The following is a 22,315-nucleotide window of genomic DNA, read 5'->3' as shown; positions in this document are numbered from 1 at the left end:
TACGGGTTAAATAACAAGGTGATCTGGACCACTGACAACTGGCAAACAACCAGTGTAGTTTATCACTGAGGTGCTGCAGATTTTCCAGCACATTGATCAGTCAGCACTAAACAAACATTTTAAAATTTATTATGGAGAGGCCCCTGGCTGTTGAAGGAGGTGGGCCCATCCGAAAAAGTACACGGATGGGGGAGGAAGGAACACCTCTAGGAGAACAACTTCTCACAACGGTCCAAGTACCACATTCTAGTAAGCCAAAAGGGCTGGCTAGAAAAAGACTCCTCCTCCACCCGGCACTCGGTGGAAGTCGGGTCCCTAGTAACAAAACATCTAAAACAAATACAAAAAACAAAAAAATACAACAAATAATACGGAACATAAAATAAACAAAAGATGTCTACAGTATATCATTCCACTGAGAACAGGAAACGTATTATAACTTCACAACCCCTTAAGGCCGAAAAGTAAGCAAAAGTAAACACAAATGAAACAAACATAAGAATATTCTTATGCTAGTGAACTGGTTGATGTCAGTAGATCAAGTTTTTTTTTTTTTTTTTTTTTTTGGCCATCACCCTGAAGGGGCATTAGGCCAGCAAGAATCAATAATCATGAAAGCCAAAATAATGATATGAAATATTTGCATCTATTTCATACCAATATTAAGTTATTATTCATGATTATGAAACATAATAAGTAATAAAGAATACATCAGTATACATGGATAGTACCAGGACAAATACTTCCATCTATACATCACATGTAGACTCATTACTATTCTACTACAAAATAATCAAATACTTATCAAATTTTTATATATATACAACAAAAAAATCAAATTTACTGGTCCTGAAAAGAAAAAAAAAAAAACATTTATATAAATGTAACCTCCTCCTGCGGTTCACAAATATATAAAAGTGTATTGACGTATTTACATATGTACAAAAACCATATCCCTATATACAAAAAAAAAGAAAAAAAAAGATATATATAATAAATAAGGAAACCACAACCAAGTTCATAAAATAAATCACAACTCTCTGAGTAATCTGGTCTCTTTCAGGAAAGTCATCAATTTATTAGTCACACCAACGTCCCTATCACCCAAGACAGAATCAAGTGTGAAAGGGAGCGCATTTGTCCTACAGTAGGCAGCCAGAGAAGTACGTTCCCCAGCATACCTACTGCAGTACAAAAGGATGTGACTAATAGATAACACCGCGTCACAGGTGGTACAACGCGGTAGAAATTGTCTGTTAATATAAAGTAACATATGTGTCAATAGGGTGGAATTCATGCGAAGGCGGGCTAAAGCGACCTCCTCCCGTCTGTTTCCTCGGGAGGAACTGGACCAGTCACATATGGTCCTTTTGACAGATGGAATTGCCAGGTCTGTCCACTGACTTTGCCACAGAAGATTAATTGATTTCTTTCCGAAAGAGAGACTAGACTGTAGCTCATGAGGAACGTCCCAGGTCTCCTCGAGTTCTACAGCCGATTTAGCTAGTACGTCAGCCTGCTCATTGCCGTAAATACCGCAATGACCAGGCACCCAGATCAGAGAGAAGGATTTAGCACATATGTGCAGCTTATTGATAATGCGGCCCAGGACCTCATGTGAATCAGTCCTACATGAATGAATTGCCAGAAGGGCTGACTTAGAGTCCGAAAAAATGACAAAACTGTCGTGATCTGAACGCAAAGCAAAGTCTATAGCTTGATCTATGGCAAATAATTCGGCAGTGAATACAGACGTATGGGGTGGCAAGCGAAAACGGATGCGGCACTCCGTAGACCACACACTCGCACCCACACATTCATCCATCTTAGAGCCATCGGTGTACAAGTGGAATGACGCTAGGTGTCTAATGAGGATCATCCGGAACAACTGTCGTACCTCCACCTCCGGCGCCTTGTACTTTGCAACGGGGAGCCAGTCAGTGTTGAATGTGGTGGCAAGTGACTCCCAGGGCACTATTTTTGATGTTAAAACCTGATCTCCATTAGAAAGGTCGTACCCTAACACCTCACAGAGGAAGTGAAGCCTCACAGCCACCGGCTTGAGGGCTGCATACAGCAGGTATTCCCACTGTAGGAGGATCCAACAAGTTGGAAGGCCAAGAGAGCGTTTACGGTGGGTGGTGATACAGTAACAAAATAGCAGGTGGTCACGTCGTAGACGGAGGGGAGGCACATTAGCCTCCACTTCCAACCGCTCCACATGAGTACATCGAAGGGCTCCGAGACATATACGCAAGCACACGTTCTGAAGCACATCAAGTCTACGGAGTACAGCATCCGATGCCGACCCATACACTTGTGAGCCATAGTCAAGCTTAGAACGGATAAGGGACTTATAAACCATCAATAAAGACGTTCTGTCTGCTTCCCACGATTAACCAGAAAGAAACTTGAGGACGTTTACTTTTTTATTACAAGAAACAAGCAAATGATTAATATGTGTTCTCCAACTGAGCCTACTGTCAAAATGTAGACCCAGGAATCTTACTGAATTTAGAAAAGGTATCGGCTGATTGTCTAAAGTCAAATGCAAAGGAGGTACGTTAAGTTTACGAGTAAGAACAACACCGACACACTTAGGGACGGAAAATTTAAATCCCCACTCCAGGGCCCAACGCTGAACAGATTCAAGTGCCAGTTGAATCTGCTCTGCCGAGGACTGTGCATTGCGGGAAGAGTGCCACACTGCACAGTCATCAGCATAGAGTGAGTATCTAATCGTCCTGGGGACGGAAGCAGACGCCAGAATGTCATTAATGGCAACGCTGAACAAAGTAGGGCTAAGCACACTTCCTTGTGGTACCCCGTTCTCTTGGACAAATATGTCCGAAGTTACATTACCGGGTAACCTGACAGAAAACGTTCTGTCAGTAAGGAAGTTCTGAAGGAAAATGGGCAAATTACCTCTTAAACCATAAGCGTAGAGTTTACGTAGTATTCCGTTTCGCCAGGTCATAAGCCTTATGAATATCCAGAAAAATTCCTATCATGAATTTGCGATTGGCAAAAGCCTCGGCTATGCAATGCTCCAGATGCATTAAATGATCCAAAGTGGACCTGTATTTACGGAATCCACTCTGTTGATCATTTAACACACCCTTCGACTCTAAAACAAAAAGTAACCTTTTATTAACTATACGTTCAAAGACCTTACATAGACAGTCAGTCAGCGCAATAGGTCAAAACGAACTGGGACTCGTAAGGCGACCATCCCGGCGAGGTATTGGTATGACATGCGCATAGTGCCATGAGTTTGGGAACGTGCGAGACGCCCAAATCTCATTGTACACCGCTAACAGCTTACTCAGGTTGGCCTGAGTAAGATGCTGAATCATACCGTACGTAATGGTGGATGGACCGGGACTGGAGCCTTTACAGGATTTAAGGGCAAGGAGAAGTTCATCTAACGTAAATTCGGAGTTGTAGCTGGTATCTCCGTCTTCAGTGGCAAAGTCGAAATTTCGCAGCTCAGGCGTACGCTTATGGTGAAGAAAGCAAGGATCATAGTTGGCTGAGCTGCTTACCTGGGCAAAATGGTCGGCAATAGTATTGGCAATGTCCACGGGATCATCAATGACATTCCCGGCCACCTCAAGTGTGGTGATTGGTGACTGGGTGTACTTGTTGTTTAGTACATTTATGGTGGACCAGACCTGACTTAGTGGGGTGGAGCGATTCACCATGGACACAAAACTACGCCAGTTATTCCGTTTTGCCGCTTTAATTGTCCTCCTTGCCTCAGCCTTAGCTGCTTTGTAGGCAATAAAGTTTGATTCTGTTGGCTGTTTCTCAAAAATCCTGTATCTCCTATTGCGCTTTGTGAGTACTTGTCGGCAATCTGGTGTTCACCACGAAACTCTACGCTTGTTTGGAATTGTAGATGTCTTGGGAATAGCAGCCTCAGCTGCGTGTATAATGGAAGTCTGTAGGTGTGAAACTTTCTCGTCAATGTTATCTCCCGATATATCTAGATTGGCGACCCGTGAGTAGTACCCCCAATCTGCTTTCTTAAAGTTAAATTTAGATGGTGGATGAGGCCGAGAATCGTCACGTGTATAAGAAAGAAAGATTGGAAAATGATCGCTACCCATCGAGTCGTCATACGGGTCCCAAGAGATGTTAGTGTGTATATCAGGAGATGACAAGGACAGATCTATACATGACATGTTACCAGTGCGGTCATCTACACGAGTCGCTCTACCATTGTTTAGAAGACAGAGGCTTGACTGTAATATTAGGTCGGCTATTTGCTCCCCTCTACCATCACTCCTCAAGCTTCCACACTGACAGTGATGGGTGTTAAAATCGCCTAAAATTAATTTTCGACCCGGAAGTTGATGGGTTAGGAAAGTGAAAGCATCACCATCAATGGGACCACGGGGAGGACAGTAGATAGAACAAATAGACAGATACGTGTTATTAAATTTTACTCTTGCACGCGACAGCTTCCAAAGTAGAATTTAGAACCACTTCTGTTTGTGGGTGTGATTTGTGTATGTATATGGCAACTCCGTGACCATCATATCTTCTATATGAATGGTAGTGTTTGAACTGTGGAGGATCAGGGTGATCCACCAAGCGCGTCTCCTGTAAACAAACAACGTCTGGCCTGTGTATAGATAGCAAAATTGCTATATTGTGGACTTTATTCCCAAGAGTCCTACAATTCCATTGTAACACAGTGAATGTGGCGGTTTAAGATTTACGAGAGGGGCCAGTGTGCTTAGCTTTTTTATGCCACCCGCCGCCGGATGAGTGGCTACCGGGGGACCTATCCCGGTGCTTACTAACGGAAACCTCCATATGTTGCTCATCAATAACTAGGCTCCCAGAGCCCCCCGAGGAAGAGCTAACTCTTCTCTCCCTCGCTGGACCAGGGGCAGGAAGGACATGAGGTCGTGACTTGGTGAGGGTGGTCATATTTCTCTTACTAGAGTTGTCAGGCTTCGGCTTAGGCTTGACTGACTGAGAGGCAGCAGCAGCAGCCTGAGAGTAGGAAGGTGCAACAGGGATGTCAGTTTGAGAGGTGGATTGAACAGGAGGCTCAGATGGAGAGGTAGAGTGTGAGGCAAGAGGAACAGGTTCAGGGTCAGTCTGTGTTTCCACGGTGCACATGACGGGACGGGACATTACCGCCGAAGCATAGGACCCACTTGGCGTGGGAGTTGCATGCAACTCCTTCACCTTTTTCCTAGCTTCGTAGTAGGAAATGCCCTCAGTTGCTTTCACTGCACAGACCTCCTTCTCCTCCTTCCACTTGGGACAATCCCTAAAGGAAGTGGAGTGTGCGCCCTTGCAGTGAAAACAACGTACCGTCTCCGATGTGCAGCGTTCAGCATCATGTCCCTGTGTTCCGCATTTGCCACACACTGACTGGGAAGCCCGACAAGTCTTATCACCGTGCCCATACAATTGGCACCTTAAGCAACGAAGTGGATTAGGGATATAAGGCCTGACGTTAACAATTTCGTATCCAACTTTAACATGGTCCGGGAGTGACACTTTTCCAAAAGTCAAGACAATGGTGGCAGTCTTCGTCCTCACGCCTTCGGAAAATCTAGTGATAAACCGGGCACCGATTACGTCCTGCTGGGCAAGTTCCCGTATGATCTCGTCCTCTTCCATAACCATGAGATCCCTGCAGGTGATGACACCCTTGCAGGAATTCATGGCGTGCGGGATCTTCAGCTCGACATCATATGAATGGAATTTACTCAGTTTCATCAAGTCTTTTACCTGGGATGAGTTTACTGTTTTGATGAGGAGGTCTCCGTTACCAAGTTTTTTTACTTGTTCCACCTCCCCAGCACAGTAATCAATCACTTTCTTGATGAGGAAAGGATTGAGACTGCTCAAGGGAGTAGAACCTAGAGCATGTAGGGTCACATATTGGGCATTATTTACAGGGATGTCCAAGAGATGTGTCTGGGACCGTTCAGTCTGCGGGCGGTCAGTCCGTGAATCTGTCGGGGTATCGTCAGGACCACCTCCCCCCCTGAAGGGGGGGGGGAGGCAGTAGGGTTGTCCGCCATACGGGGGAAGTGGGAAGGAGGAGGAAAAACGAAAGGTAGATCAAGTGACTCCTAGCTACCTCGACCCAACCTAAGTTACCTCTGATTCGGTTCAGAGGTCTCAAAACAAAGGAAACAAACTCAACTTCAACCGGAAACTGCTATACAGAAGGGTGAAGCTCAATGAACCGAAACAGGGGTCGAAGCAGCTCAAGGGTAGCACTGACTCTACCTAACACCAACTGAAATAAAGCAAAACCAGACAAACATAAGTTATTAAATATACACATGGAAAAAAAATAAATTTCTGTATAACAAGGGATTAAACTGTTTCATTTATCCCACAATAAATACATAAATACATGTATGCCTTTACAGCCCCTGATAACTGTCCCCACTGGTGCTACAATACGCGTTCGTGTAAGTGGCGGCATTTCCATGGAATTTCATGTCTTTGCAGAGATAGATAATAGACAGACAGATATATATATGGATAGATAGAGGGGGGGGGCTACATCCACACTCCAATGACTATTACTACATTGAAGCTACGAACAAACCATTTTGTTCAGAAGAAAATGGTGGTAGTTGCAGTGGTGGTGGTGGTGATGGTGAAGGTGATGGTGGTAGCTGTGATGATGGTAGTGGTATTTGTGACGATGGTGGTGGTATCTGTTTTGGTGGTGGTGGTAGCTATGACAATGATTGTTGTGGTTGCTGTTATGGTGGTGGTGGCAGCTGTGATGATGATGGTGGTGGTGGTGGTGGTGGTGGTAACTGTGACAGTAATGGTGATGGTGGTAGCTGTGGCGGTGGTGGTGGTGATAGCTGTGATGGTGATGATGGTGGTGGTGGTGATGGTGGAGGTTGTAGCTATGACAGAGGTGGTGGTGGTGGTTGCTGTGATGGAAGTGGTGGTGGTGGTAGCTGTGATGATGATAGTGGTGATGGCAGATATTCAGAAACTGATCATTTGGCCTACATACTTAAGACAAGTGCTTAGTTGCCCAGTAAAGCTGCGAGGATCTCGTAATATCCTGAAAATCGTACCACCATAAAAATTCTAAACAAAATCGAACACCCATAAAAATGATGCCCACATTCTAACTTCATACAAGTGTTACTGAAAAATCATGGATCCTAATATCACTCCTTGTTATTGTTGTTGGGACCCACTGCTTCTCTGGACGTGAACACTGTGGACTGCATGAAACTGGTCACTGTAATCGGGCACTCCTGTAAAACTTTGGTTGAGGATGTGTTGAATGATTGCCTTTTTTTTGTGTGTGTGTGTGTGTGTGAAACTGAGGTGAATGAGGTAAGTGCAAGGAGTTGCATTCAGATTAATGTTACTGCAGACACTTGTCCATTGTGACATGTAGTGTGTTTGTGGGTTGGCAGTCTGGCACAGCCGAGGTGTACCCACTCATTGCAGTAGTGCACCGTGTTGACCAGTGTTTATATATGATGTGAGTTTTCATGTTATGTATGTGTATATTTATGGGCTAGGACTGATATGAATATCTCAGGCTAGGAGACACTGATACCAATGTCTCTCAGGCCGGCTTATGTACATACAGAAAAACAACTTCCCAAGCTTGACGAATGCAAAGAGAAAAAATCGAACCATATGACACATGCATTACTAAATATGGTAAAAATTTTCATTATACTTCGCCGGTATTGATTTTTCTTCGATGGGCCTGAGAATATACTTGTTTCTTTGAATGAAGTCACTCAAAAAAGTATCGCACAGGGGGTAGGGTACAATGATAGCAGATATAATCAGTAATGTTGTGAAGTCCCTAGAAGATTAGTCTGTCATTATCTGTATATCCACACAATAATAGTACCGACAAGAAACTCAATAGGTAAGCGATAAGTGGCTTTCTTATGTCACCAAGGTGACATAAGAAAGCCACTTATCGCTTACCTATTTAGGGGGGGTGGGGAATCTTCGAGCAGCTAATAGTAGCCATCGTTTTAGGTGTCCAATTGTTTCTGCCCAAATGTACATAATACCTTTTTGATCAACAGTATTATCCCTCTGAATCAAATGTGTCTTTAGGAGCGTGGCTTTGTGCCAGTGCTGCATCCCACTATTCTCATTTTGGAGGACGGGGATAGTGATGGGTGTAAGCTGGGCAACTGTGCCTTTTGGTTTTTCGGTGCCGCCCTGGTAAATCATACCTTTCCACAACCATGATAATGCAGCCATCTTTTTTATCATCCATGTTTTCCAACACATATATGGAATAGTGTTTTTGTCCAATCTTCGCAATACACCTCCGTCCTGTTTTTGGTCGGTTTTACAGACGGATGTCATTCCTGATGCCAACCCTCCCCATTTATCCAGGCTTGGGAAAAGTACCGAGTTGGATTGTCGGGGTACTGCCTTTAGTCTGGCTGCTGTTAATAGACCCTTACCATAATTTTACGACCAAGTATCTTAAATACTTCCGAATGACGTAAATCTTCAAAATATTATCTAACATCCTGTACTCCAAAATTTATTTCCCTAATATTTCCCCCTAAAAATAGACATACTGTCCTAAATCTTACACCCTAAAAATAGTACCTAATATCCTACACCCTAAAGGCTACCTGAAATACTACTTATAATCGCACTTCGTTAATAACCTACCCAAGATGCTAAACCCCATAAATTCTAATTTCTACACTTGTAGCATACTGCATAGACTTGTCTACCTTAAAAACACTATTTAAAATCTTAGGATATTTGGTAGGATCCTACAACCTAAGAATTCAACTTAAACTCTTACAATGTAAAAATGTTTCTATCATTCTATGACCAGATGTATTAACCCCGTAAGGGATGGCCACAAACATATGGTTTCATTGTATCCTGTCCTCTGTCATGATGCTGCTTTCCATTCAGCTGACACTATCCTCACTCACATGAATCTCGACCCCAACCCCTCATCCCATTCACCTTAAACCTCCCTTTCTCCCCCTCCATGTCACTCACTTTCACACTCCTAGTCAGTCGTTCATTTTCCATTTTCTCGTCATTGCCAAACCATCTCATGAAATTTGTATACATTTTAGGGCACCTAAATCAACATCGCATTTGTCTGTGTGTCTCTTATCAAAACTCCATAGGTCTCTGTCAAATAAATCATTTATATTTCTCTCATTCCTGATTTGCGTCCTTCCAACAAAGTCCAAGTCTCACTTCTTTGCATAATGATAGGGAACACATTTTTGTTGAGCAGGACTTCGCTACTTCCATGGCTTTCCTATTCCTTATTACTGATCTTAACATGCCGACACTGAAAAATCTATCTATCTATCTATCTATAGCCCGACGCCCTAATCCCGCAAAGGGTGGCCGCAGACAAAACGCCTCCAAGTCACTCTGTCACCCACCATTTGACTCCCCTCCCCCCAACTCACCCCCCCCTCCCTCATATACCTCTCAACTCCATCCCTCCACCTCATCCTCGGTCTACCCCTCCCTCTCCCTCCCTCCACCTCACCTATGACACCTATAATTCTACACCGTCAAAATACTTCATATCCTTCATCCTAAAATAGCCAGCTAAGATCGTTCTCCCTATAAAATTATTTACTATCCTGTACCTCAAATACCACCTAAATTATTGCATCATACTGTCTCAAATCCTACACCTACAAAATGGCACCTAAATTTCTTGCAACCTTACACAAACTACTTCGAATCCCACACCCTAAAAGTACTACCGTCATGCCTGCAGTTTTAATAAGCGGGAAAAACTTCAAACCTTACAAATATTTCCTAAAATCCAGCAATCCCAAAGTATTATCACATAATGCTAAGCCTCTTAGAAATACTACTTACAGCCCTATATAAAAAAATACTACCTAAAATCCTACATACTATAAATCATTAAAATCCTAAATCCTAGTAAAGTTACCAAATAACCTACACTCTTATACTGTCGAAAATTCTGCACTAAAAATAATGAATTATAGCATCGTTACAGTGCTACCCCAAATCCTATCCTTAGTTCGGTGACTTTTTTTTTTTCTCGAATTCCTGCTACCGTCCGACAGTTTCGTTAATATTATGGGATGATTTCCCACTAAGAATAGAATAGAAATATTCATCTTAAACCTTTTAGTGTGACATATTCTTGTTACTTCTAAACAACTATATTATTTAAGGTAGGAGATACCTCCTTCAATAAAGATATTAAAACCATACATCCTTAAATTCTACCTGAATGCCTAAAAAAAAGTTGTGACCCATAATCGTACTAATTATACTATCCAAAATTGTACATCCATATATGGTACTTAAAATCATTTCTATGAATAATTGTATATTTAACCTTTACAGTAAGATGTCATTTTCCCGTGTTTTAATTTAATAACCCTCAACGATTTTTACTCAGCTTAGGAGAAACTTCTCCAGGTCATCAGGTAATTTCCAAGCAAAGTAAATTGTCTAGTGGCAACAAGAATTAAGCAGACAAGGCGTTTTCCAAGTGTATAACCATGATCATCAATCCACTTCCCGTACGGCCTCGTATGTTGCCTTATTTACAATCCACTTAACGCTCTCAGGCTTGTATGGCTCAGTCCTAACAAAACAAGTGAATAAAGTATTGCCATGCAATACAAAGACCCCTACCGGATGATCACCATACATGTATGCAATGTGGGTATGACAACACCCGACCTTGTTTGAGCCCCAGGTGTGATCTTGACCTTGGGAGTAGATGGCTGGTTGTTGCGCGCAACACACCGTCATGGTATGGGTAACAACTGTATGAAGTTATATCAAAATCTGTCCATTCATGTGCAAGTTACAGAGCGGACACGAAAATGCGGACGGATTGACTTATGGACATTCTGACGTACTGACGAAACCACACAAAACTAAAGTCCCGATCGGTTTGACCGGTAGGGAACTAATAATCTCGTCTGGTTTTACACGAAATAAAACACAAGCTAAACAGCGACAATAATAGGATTAATGGCATCGCTGTTAACACTCTCAGGCTACTGTAGTTAGTCAAGTTAAATCGTCTGGAACAAAGTGCAAGAGAGACACAACCATGGGAAGGTTAATTAACGACCCTCATAAATCAGTCCTCTATCTGAAGACGGATTCCTTCCTCCCGGTGAGGATGGCCGCATACATATCGCTCCCATATTACTCTATCTTCAGCCACTGTGCTACTGTCCCTCTAACCACACAACCCTCACTCATATACTTTTCCACACTTTCGCTCCACCTCATCATCGATCTTCCCGTCGCTCCTCTTCCCCCGCCACCACAGTCACGTTCACTCTCTCAGTCAGTCTCTCATTATTCATTCGACATGGCAAAATCATCTTAGAGAACTGCTAACACTTTACAGGACACTTATATCTACACTGGAACGCTCCAGAACTTCATCATTTGTCTGTAATAAATTGAATGCTACAAATTCCATAATGAATATACATTAGTATCACACCAGAAAAAACTCCCATTACTTCAGAACCAACAAATCTATCTATCAGTCGACGAGGATCTATCTATCTATCTCTATCTGGCTACCTATCTATCTGTCTGTCTATCTATTTATATAAAATATACGACCGGACCATCACCGGGCATCTCTGCAGTGGAAGCTTTCGGCCCCCTGGCGCCTTCGGCGCTACAAAATCCGGAAAATCCTATTCAGCAGTCAAATGTCTGGTGGTAAAAATCCATCAGTAACTAATTTTGTATTTTTCTATTTGATCCCAGTTTGTTTTCGCGATTCTTTTCGCGTGAAAGTATGTACTGTATGCAGCTTTATTATAGCAACATTATGAGATTATCTTCATTGACCTGCGGTGAAAATATGCATCAGGTGATGCACCAGCTGAAATGTCAAATGAAAAAAAATTCAAGCTGACTAATTTTAACCTTGACAAGAGTGTCGCTAAAATGCCTCCTTATAGCCGAAATTGAAAATCGCTTGATAGTCAGCTGATACTTCAGCTGACGCAGCCGGTGACATGTTAAATCAGCTCAAAATTTCAAGCTGAACGACTCTGTATTTCATTAGAAATCTCACAACCCTTGACCTTTGAACAGTTTCTCAGACTCGATTACCATTTTTTATTCTTGTCTGACCCTTAACCCTTCCACAATGATTGTTGCAAATCACACTTAAGATTGTCTGAGAACATTCCTTTGTGACCCTGACATTAAATCATTCCTCATGACGTTGACTTTTGATTCCTTATATAATTCCATCTATTTATCCTCGCTCTAAAGCTTTCTTCAAAGTTATTTCAAATCAGACAAAAAACAGTTAATGTTCACCTCTTTACGTGACCTTAACCTTCGTTCTGTTGTTAAAAAAAATAAAATAAAATACAATAAAAGCAATAGGTTAACCTCTCGGGTAAACCTCAGTTCTCCTAAACAGTTTGATTCAAATGAAATCATAATGTTTAAGGCTTTGCTTGAACAGACAAACAACTCCAAATTTGACTTTGCACTGTGACCTTGACCTTTGTTTTCAAAATCGAACTGCTTTTTCTTCTGCCGTAACTTTACGCTTTCCACAAATATTGGTATAAATCGGATAAAACAGTTTTAGGTGACCTTGCCATATGACCCTGAATGTTGATCTGTTTTCTCTAAATCAGTAAGCCAGTCTAGTGGTTGATCCGTAATCCTTCTACCATATTTGATTCAAATAAAATTAAAACCGTTTTACTCATTTTATTAATACAGAGACACACGAGTCCATCTCTGACCTTGCCTTCTGGCCTCCACCTATGATTTTGCATAATCGAAGTCTTTTTATCTCTCCTTTCTCTCAACTTCGCTAGGTTTGTTTTAAATTGCATAAAATCGGTTAAGTTAATCTTGCTCCACCTAATTTTACTTATCCCAGTGACCTTGACCTTTGACCTCTCTCTCTCTCTCTCTCTCTCTCTCTCTCTCTCTCTCTCTCTCTCTCTCATTCTCTCTCGCTAAGGAAAACATAACACGAGCTCTTGCTTCGCGTGCGTATGTGTAACAAAGGCTACACAATAAATCCCATGGTACTATAGGTAATAAATATATGAACTAATAAATATATATCCATCCATCCATCATCCAGTCCTACGTTGCCCCATGAGAAGCATAGAAGTCCGGGGCTAGGCAAGATGGTCCTGATATTTGAGGTAAGAGTGACCAGCCTCATTCATTCCTGAATGGCATTACGTGAGCAATACACCCCAACCATCCCTTGGATATAAACCTTCACCGGCTCAATCCGATTGGAGTGCCGTAATTACCCACTAAACCACCAGGCTCCATAATTTGGTTATATGGTTACCACCCAGCTTAGTAAATGGTTTCCTGCTTGTCACTCAGTGTAGAGTCACCCATATGCAGAAGGAAGAGGAAAGAATGAAGGAAATGATAGAAGAGGGAATATAAAGTTACCCATATGCAGAAGGAGGAGGAAAGAATGACGTAAAGAACGACAGAAGAGGAAGGAAATAAAGAAGGAAGGAGGAAAGGAAAGGACAGACATTCAAGAACAGCACTACATCGAGTAAGTTGATGATGAGCGCCCCCTATCATCAGTCCCCAAATCCACTCATTAGAGTCACATCAAGCACATCACCCACTAAAGAATAAAAACATAATGCACCATTACCATAAAGCCTTTTACTCTGTCCAATTTCTCATAAAGCCAAATAAGATTATATACCACGCAGCTAACTACCACCTCCCACAAATTATCCACCATATTTATTGCCATATTATAATAAGCAAACACAAATACATAAGTACCTCATATGTCTTCCGTCATCCTTACTAAAATCTTCTCCAACACTTTACTACGATGCTTACTCATGTATAGGATTCTAACAACATCCAGTCCAGGCTCTTTCTTCGGAAAGTCAGAGAATTCTCCTTTCGGGGCAATAGAAACATCCCTTTTATCACCTTCAGTACCAGAGGACTTTCCTATGCTGAATAAAAATCGTTTAGTAACAGCTAGAAATATGATGTTATCGTGTTGAGAGGGTTAACTATCAACTCCCACAAATCATACGAGATTATCCACACTCTTAAGTAAGCTAATATATAAATGAATTAATTACATCCCTCTCATCCCCCTTTATCAAATTTCTCCCTTAGCTCGCATCAAACGCACAATACTTAAGCGAAAAATAATATCACCCCTTGCAAAAGTCAGTGACAGTATTTTGCCCACTAATTCACTGCGTCTGCCACATTCCTAGGGCATTACCCGTCACTTCCCTTCCTGACGTGTTTTATAATGTCGTAGCCAATTATCTGTCGTCAGAAAATCATATTGACGGTGGCATTCTTAAATATTTCCGTCCCTTGTAGAGGCCTGGGAAGAAAATCCTTAGCGAAAACGGTGCTCTTGAAAAATTCTTTCCCTTCTTGGACTCAAAATCGTTCCTTCGCCGTTTTGTGCGTTGTGCCATGGTTGATGGTTTTATGTATAACAAGTAAGTTGAAGGAAGTTACTGTACAATTTTTCTCGGCATTGCTCATAACGATATACTGATATTCAATAACCATCTGTATCTCTGTTAAAATACAACCCAAGTCGGTGGAGATGCTTCGTCAGACAAACATAGGAAACCTGTATGGTCATTCACACACGGCCTCCGATATTCATGTGATCTTCAATGATCTGACACTTCCAGATCTTCTACACTAAAGTCAGGGCCACATTAAGATTTTTTTCAAGGAACTTTTTGTTTAGGAGTTTGCTCAAAAAAGGTGAATCTCCCCATCATACTTATAGGAGTGTCTTTGCTCGTGTCTTCCAACAGAATAAAGATGAATGCCACCATGAGACGAAATGAGAGATGGACGACAAGTACGTGATTCTTTCACCATAAAAATAACAATACTGAGGCTAAGGTTATCCTTGCAATGTTAATTAGTATCAGCTCGATATATCTTTAGGAATGTACAACGCTGGGGTTTTCGCAGGACTGGAATTTATGACTGAGTACAAACCAAGAGTAATATTTAAACTAATTTCATAACCTAGGAGTAGAGAACCATTTCTCAGTGGTGTGATTTCATTACTCAGCACGAAAGAGACGCATACATAGAAACATAAGCTTACAAATCCATCTCACCGACATACCAAGTGACACTATGATGGGAACTTGTCATCTCTACAGTGCCCAACCCAGAATTTCTTCCCTTTCTTCGTATGAAATCTTTAAACATGCTGAAGTGAAAGAAAATTCTCTTGTAAAGAAGGAATAGTCTGAGGAAGGAATTATTTTTTTAAAATACTGCCGCATGTCTTTGTGAGCTCTGTGATATCAGCCAGCAGAGAAAACTGATAATTAGACGACAAAATATCTGGAAAAATTTGTCTCATCTGGGAAGCTTCATTCACATTAATTATATAGCCTATAAGGAGTTAAGATACAGATATAGATAGACACACAGTCCTGCTTTGTAGGATTGATAATGATAATGAGGGTGAAGATGATGATGATGATAATAATGATGATGATGATGATGATGATGATAATAATAATAATAATAATAATAATAATAATAATAATAATAATAATAATAATAATAATAACAACAACAACAATAACAACAACAAAAACAACAGCAATAAGGTAGGAGATTCAAAGAGTGCAACCCTGCCCTACCACCTCGTGTACGGGCCGAGTATGTGACTTTGCCCTGTGACTTTGACCTTCGACAGTTTCCTCTCGAAATTAATTTATTCGTGGTTGACCCTTGAGTAGGTACTAACTGACTGCACGTCTCCCACAACACATTAGCACACAATGATCTTCCCTTTCCTTCAGGTATTTTATGTTTATCTGGTGGTTCACAGTCGGCTTCAATCTGGATTTTCCCTCACATCTTTCTTTTCTTTTGGGTTTTGCTTCCAGCCAGCTAGTGATGTGTCAGCACTTTATTGTGGCGTCATGAGAATGCTGATGGTTTCTTCATTAATCTGCTTCCTATATACAAGGATGAATTTATAACAAAATAGCTCAGTGCGCAAAACAGATGTACTGCAGTCCATTTTTTTTTTTTTTTCAGTTTTTCAAAATAATAATAGCACGAGGAAGAGGTTGGGTGTGTATCCAGGGTATCCATGACAATGAACTTTCAGAATAATTTTTCACCACTCATCTTCATTCTGTCCCGCTAATGCAAACAGGCTCCCTCGTGTACTCTTGTTTCATTATTGTATGCCCAATTACACGTCTATTAAGTCTGTCTAAGCATATTTTCACTGAAGAATATTAAAGTGCTGGTCTTTTATATTTCGTTCTTATATCGAACAAAATCAGATTCTGCTATACAGGATGCTAGAATAATCCATACGCAACTGAAGACGGGAAGTGTAGATGTAAGATATTTTGTTTATACATGATAGAAGGAATCAAATGCTGGAAGCTTGCAAGGCAGTTCCCTCCAAGAAAAAAAAAAAAATGTAATAAGGATACCGAATTCAAGATCAGTTCATTTCTAGATGCGTGGACACATTGCGTTTAAAAGATTGTAGGTCATATGAATAAGGAAATACAGACAGTGGAAGACAGTTCCAGAGCTGACCTGTTGCACACATGAAAGCCTCTTGCGCACATGAGAGACTCTTACACCACAGAGTTGAAATGGGGTGTGAGTTTGCTATCAGATGGGTGCTATGTGCCCGTCATAATGGAGGAGGTCTGCAAGCAGGCAGTTCAGAAGAGCAATGGCCATAGTGACAGGGAGGAGATAAAGATGGAACAGTGCAGGGAAGAGACAGAGGTTGAAGAGAGTAAGAGAAAGAGTTGATGAGATAAAAAGCATTTGATTCCATCCTGTTAATAAGAGGTATATTTGGGGACCCCCCCCCCCAACACACACACGCACATGAAAGTTGTACTCTACACAGGGTTGAATAAAATCATAGGCTATGAAGTGAACAGCTGTATGGGGGTTAAGACGGCATGGAGTCTGCACAGCACACATAATCTTTTGGAGACAAAATTTTCAAAAGAAACAGTATGATCTTTCCATTACGAAATCCAAGAGAAATCTTAAGTATATTCAGATATGATGCAGGATTGAGTTGAACGTTCCCAAACAGGCTATTAACAGATTATGGCCAGCTGAAAGGTGTCGAAACTGAAGTTTGTATTATTTAAATTTAGCGAAGTTACTTTTACCTCTGGCAGAGATACGAACCAGGTCAGCAAATATGTGTGTCATTGCCTCAGCCCCTGTTTTATTTTTAAGTAATTGCTATGTTGGACGCCGCGATAAGCGGATGGAATGGTCAATGGTGGAGTCATCAGCATAAGAGTGGATAGGACTAGATGTACAGTTTAGAAAGCCATTAATGAACAGAAGGAAGAGCGTTGGTGAAAAGACAGAACCCTAAGGATCACCAATATTCATAGCTCTAGGATTTTTTTTTAATGCGAAGAAGTAACCAAAGGCCATGAGCCCGCAATAACTGTTCCTTCCAAAAGAAAAACAAAATACAAGAGAGAGCCAAATTCATGATCCGTTCATTTCGAGATGCCTGGACACACTGCGTTTGAAAGACTGGAGATCATAGGAAGCAGGAAATATAGAAAGAGGGAGACAGTTCCAGAGTTGACCTGTTGCATAAATGAAGGACCGGGAGTAACGGTTAATTCTTGCATTAGAGAGTTGGACAGAAAGGGGATGAGAGTTTGCTGCTAAACGGGTGCTACGCGCCCGTCGAAGAGGTGGAGGAATGCATGCAGACAGTTCAGAGGAGCAGTGACCATTGAAGTAGCGATAGAAAAGAGATAAAGATGCAACACTGCAGCGAAGAGACAGAGGTTGTAGGGAGTCAGTAAGAGGAGGAGAGTTAATGAAACGAAAAGCCTTTGACTCCACCCTATTGAGAAAAGCTGTATATGGGGAACCTCCCCACACATGAGAGTTGTATTCCACACAGGGGCAGATAAAACTCGTGTATAGAGTCAACAATTATGCAGGGGTAAAGGAGGAGCGGAGTCGGCTTAGCACACTTAATCTCTTGGAAGCAGATTGTACAAGGGATGTAATATGATCTTTCCAAGATAAGTCCCGAGTAAATGAAACCCCAAGCATGTTCAAGGATGAAGCAAGAGTCTTAGATGCATTAAAAACAACAAGACTATTTTTACCCCAGTCAGAGATACGAGCCAAGTCAGACATTATGTGTGCCATAGCCTCATCCCTTGTTTGTTGAAGTAAATGCTGAGATGGGCGTTGCGTGAATCAAATGAAAAGGTAAAGGGTGGAGTCATCACAGTATGCGTGGATAGGGTTAGATGTACAGCTTAGAAGGTCAGTGTTGAATAAAAGGAAGAGAGTTGGTGATAGGACAGAGCCCTGAGGAACACCACTGTTGATAGATCTAGGAGATGAACGATGGCCGTCTACAACAGCGGCTATAGAACGACCAGAAAGGAAGCTAGAGATGAAGGCACAGATAGAAGGGTAGAAACCGTATGAGGGCAGCTTGGAAATTAAAGATTTATGCCAGGCTCGATCGAAAGCCTTTCAGATGTCAAGTGCAATGGCAAAGCTTTCGCCAACGTCCCGAAAGGAAGATGACTAGGAGTCTGAATGGTAGGTGAGAAGATCGCCAGTGGAGCGTCCCTGACGGAACCCATACTGACGATCAGAAAGAAGGTTGTAATTGGAAAGATGCTTTAAAATTTTTCTGTTAAGAACTGACTCGAAAACTTTTGAGATACAGGATGTTAAAGTAATTGGACGATAGTTAGAAGGTTGGGAATGGTTACCCTTCTTTGGGACTGGCTGAATGAGAGCAAACTTCCAGCAAGAAGGAAAGGTACAAGGTGATAGACAAAGACGAAAGAGTTTGCTTAGGCAGGGTGTAAGCATAGAAACACAATTCTTGAGGGCAACAGGAGGGACTCCATCAGGCCCATATGCCTTGTTAGTACTGAGGCCTGTGATGGCAGAAAATACATCAGCTAAAGAAATTTTAATGTCTGCCATGAGGAAGTCAGAGGGGGGATGTGATGGAAGAACAGCAGAGGAATCATCTAAGGTAGAATTGGAGGAGAAAGTCTGAGCAACGAGATCTGCTTTATCAGTAGAAGAAATGGCTACAGAGCCATCAGAGTAGAAAAGAGGAGGGAAGGATGATGAGGTAAAGTTGTTAGAAAGGTTTTTGGCAAGGTGCCTGAAGGAACGGGAAGAATTCGAGTTGGAGAGCTGAGAGCATTTAGTACGGATGAAATTATTTCTAGCAGGGCGCAGGACACTTAGCACGATTCCGCGCAGAAACGTATAAAAGATGTGATTCAGGGGTGGGTTGGCTCCGGTACCTTTTATAGGCCCTCTCCTTGTTGCGGATAGCACTAGAACAAGCATGATTAAACCAACGCTTTCTTGCATTAGTCAAAGGATATGAGAAAGGAATGTATCCTTCCATGCCCGAGAGAATAACCTCTGTAATGCGCAAGGCACACCCAGATTGCTCCCGGCCAGGGAAGCAATAAGTATTCGAAGGAAAATCAAAGAAGTACTGCCTGAGGGCCTCCCAATCCGCAGCTCCAAAGTGCCACAGACGACGTTTCTTTGGAGGGTCCACAGGCCGTACCAGAGCGATAGGACAGATTAAGGTGATAAGGTTGTGACTGGAGGAGCCCAACAGAGAGAAAAGATTAACAGTGTCAGCAGAAGGATTAGTTGTGAGGAGGAGGTCAAGTATGTTGGAGCTCTCTCCAAGGTGGTCAGGGATACGGGTAGGGTGCTGTACAAGCTGCTCTAGGTCATTAAGGATAGAAAAGGTGTAGGCTTGTTCACCAGGTGGATAAGTGAAAGGAGGAAAGCTAAAGGTGGTGGTGAAAATTGAAATCTCCTAGAATGGAGATTTCAGAGAAAGGAGAAATGGATAGAATGTGTTCCATCGTAGAAGTAAGATAGTCGAAGAATTTTTGATAGCAGGATTAGGTGATAAGTAAACAGCACAGATATATTTAGTCGGAGAATGACAGGAAAGCCGAAGCCAGAGTGTAGAGAATTCAGAAGAATCGAGCTCAGGAACACGAGAGCAAGATAAGTCGTTGCGTATATATACACAACAGCCACCTTTGCCTTTGAAATGAGTATAGAGAAAGTAGGAGGATACAGAAAAGGGTTTGCTGTCAGTTGTCTCAGACAGCTGAGTCTCAGTTAGGAAAAGAAGGTTTAGAGGAGGAGAGATGGTGCTCAACAGAGTAAAAGTTGGAGGAAAGGCCACGAATGTTGCAGAAATTAAGAAGAAATGAGTCAGACAGTGGTTCCAGGAAGCTCGGGTCGTCACCGGGAGAGGGGCGGAAGGTTGGGGCATTTATGGCTCCCCCCCCCCCGGGGGATGTGATTGGTAGCCGTCTACAACAGCAGCTATACAACGACCAGAGGGGAATCTGGAGATGAAGGCACAGATAGAAAGATAGAAACTGTACGACGGCAGTTTGGAAATTAAAGATTTGTCAGTGAGGACATATAGTATAATAACAGAAGAAACATTAATTTCAGTCATGAGGAAGTCAAAGGGGGGAAGAGATGGGGGAACAGCACCAGAATCATCTCAGGTGAAACTGAAGGAGAAAGTTTAAGTGAAGTGTTCTGCCTTTTCAGTAAAAGATACAGCTACAGAGACACCACTACAGAAAAGACAATGAAGGTAGATGAAAAGTAAAAGGTTGTTGACAAGTTGCCAGAAGGAGTGGGAAGAATTTGAGTCACAGACCTCAGAGCATTTAGTATGAATGAAATTATTCTTAGCAGAAAGGAAAGCAGACTTGGCACGATTCCATGCAGAAACATGCGAGATATTAGATTCAGGATGGTGGTGTTGATACTGTATGTAAACCCTCTCCTTGATGTGGACAGCATTAACATAAAAGTGATGAAACCATTTTTTTTTCATTAGTCAGAAAATAAGAGAGAGGAATGTCTGCTTCCATGATGGGAATAACATCTATTATGCGTGCAGCACAATCAGATGGCTCTCTGCCATGGAAACAATAAACATTCCAGGGAAATTCAATGTACTGGCTGAGCAACTTCCACTCACAGGTTCCAAAATGCTACAGACACCACTTCCTGGTTGGGTCTTCAGGCCTTACTGGAGTGATATCATAGGTAAAGGTGATAAGGTTATGATTGGAGTTTCTCATGGATAGAAGAGATCAACAGAGTAAAAAAATGGATGAGTTATTAGGAAAAAGTAAGGTCTATTGGAACTCTCTCTAAGGCAGTCACGGATATGGAGAGGGTGCTGAACAAACTGCTCTAGGTCATTATGAACTGGCAAGATATAGGCTTATTTACGAGACGTATCAGTAAATGAAGAGGAAAGCTAAAGGGGTTGGTGAACATGAAATCACTGAGAATGGAAATTTCAGAGAATGGAGAAACTGACAGAATATATTCCATCGTAGACGATAAGTACACAACAAATATATATTTCACCAAAGAATGATGGAATAGCCGAAGCCAGGGAATAGAGAATTCAGAAGTGTCAAGTTAAGGAACACAAGAGCAAGATATGTTGTTGTGTACATACACACAACAGCCACGCTTGGCTTTGAAGTGAGTATAGAGAAAGTAGGAAGATACAGAGAAGCGTTTGCTATAAGCCGCCTCAAACAGCTGAGTGTCATTGAGGAAGAGGCTGTGAGAGAGGAGAGGTTCAAGAGAGAAAACTAGAGGAAAGGCCACGAACGTACCACATGTGAATAGAGAGAGAGTCAAATGGTGATTCCACACACCTTGTTTGGTCGTCAGTGGGAAAGGGGTTGATGGTTGGCACCCTTCCCCTAGAGACTCTGAGGCTGAGTGCTGATGCCATTTTAAAAAAATTGAAACAGGAAAAGTGGTTTATAACGTGTGTGTAGTTTGGTGTAAACAGTTAAATGCTAATGTATAAGTGAGTATTCTGGCCTACTCCCCGCGTAACTTAAACTCTGAAAAAGTTCAGCAAAGGAGGATGGTCAGAGGCTGGTCCTTAGGACTGAGCTTTCCATTCACCTCTGGAGTATACTCTGTTTGATTAGTGTCACAGCCTACTTCCTGTAGGAAGTAGCTTGGTAGTATGAAATGTGTGTGAGGAATGACTGTGAAAGTTCGTCCGCGTGAGATGTCTGTGAGGTGTGGCAGCGTGTAGTCTGGCAGTGTGAGACATAATAGGGCTGGTAGTGTGCTGTGTGTCTCTGTGAGTTGCGCATGAAGCTTGCTAATGTGTGGTGTGATTGTGAGAAACGTGTAAGGTACGGTAGTATGAAGTGTAGTAGTG

Source organism: Coenobita brevimanus, chromosome 21, assembly GCF_032717465.1.
Source record: "Coenobita brevimanus isolate Jiangsu-jjx chromosome 21, ASM3271746v2, whole genome shotgun sequence".
NCBI classification, from domain to species: domain Eukaryota; kingdom Metazoa; phylum Arthropoda; class Malacostraca; order Decapoda; family Coenobitidae; genus Coenobita; species Coenobita brevimanus.
Note: the sequence above shows the minus strand (reverse complement) of the source record.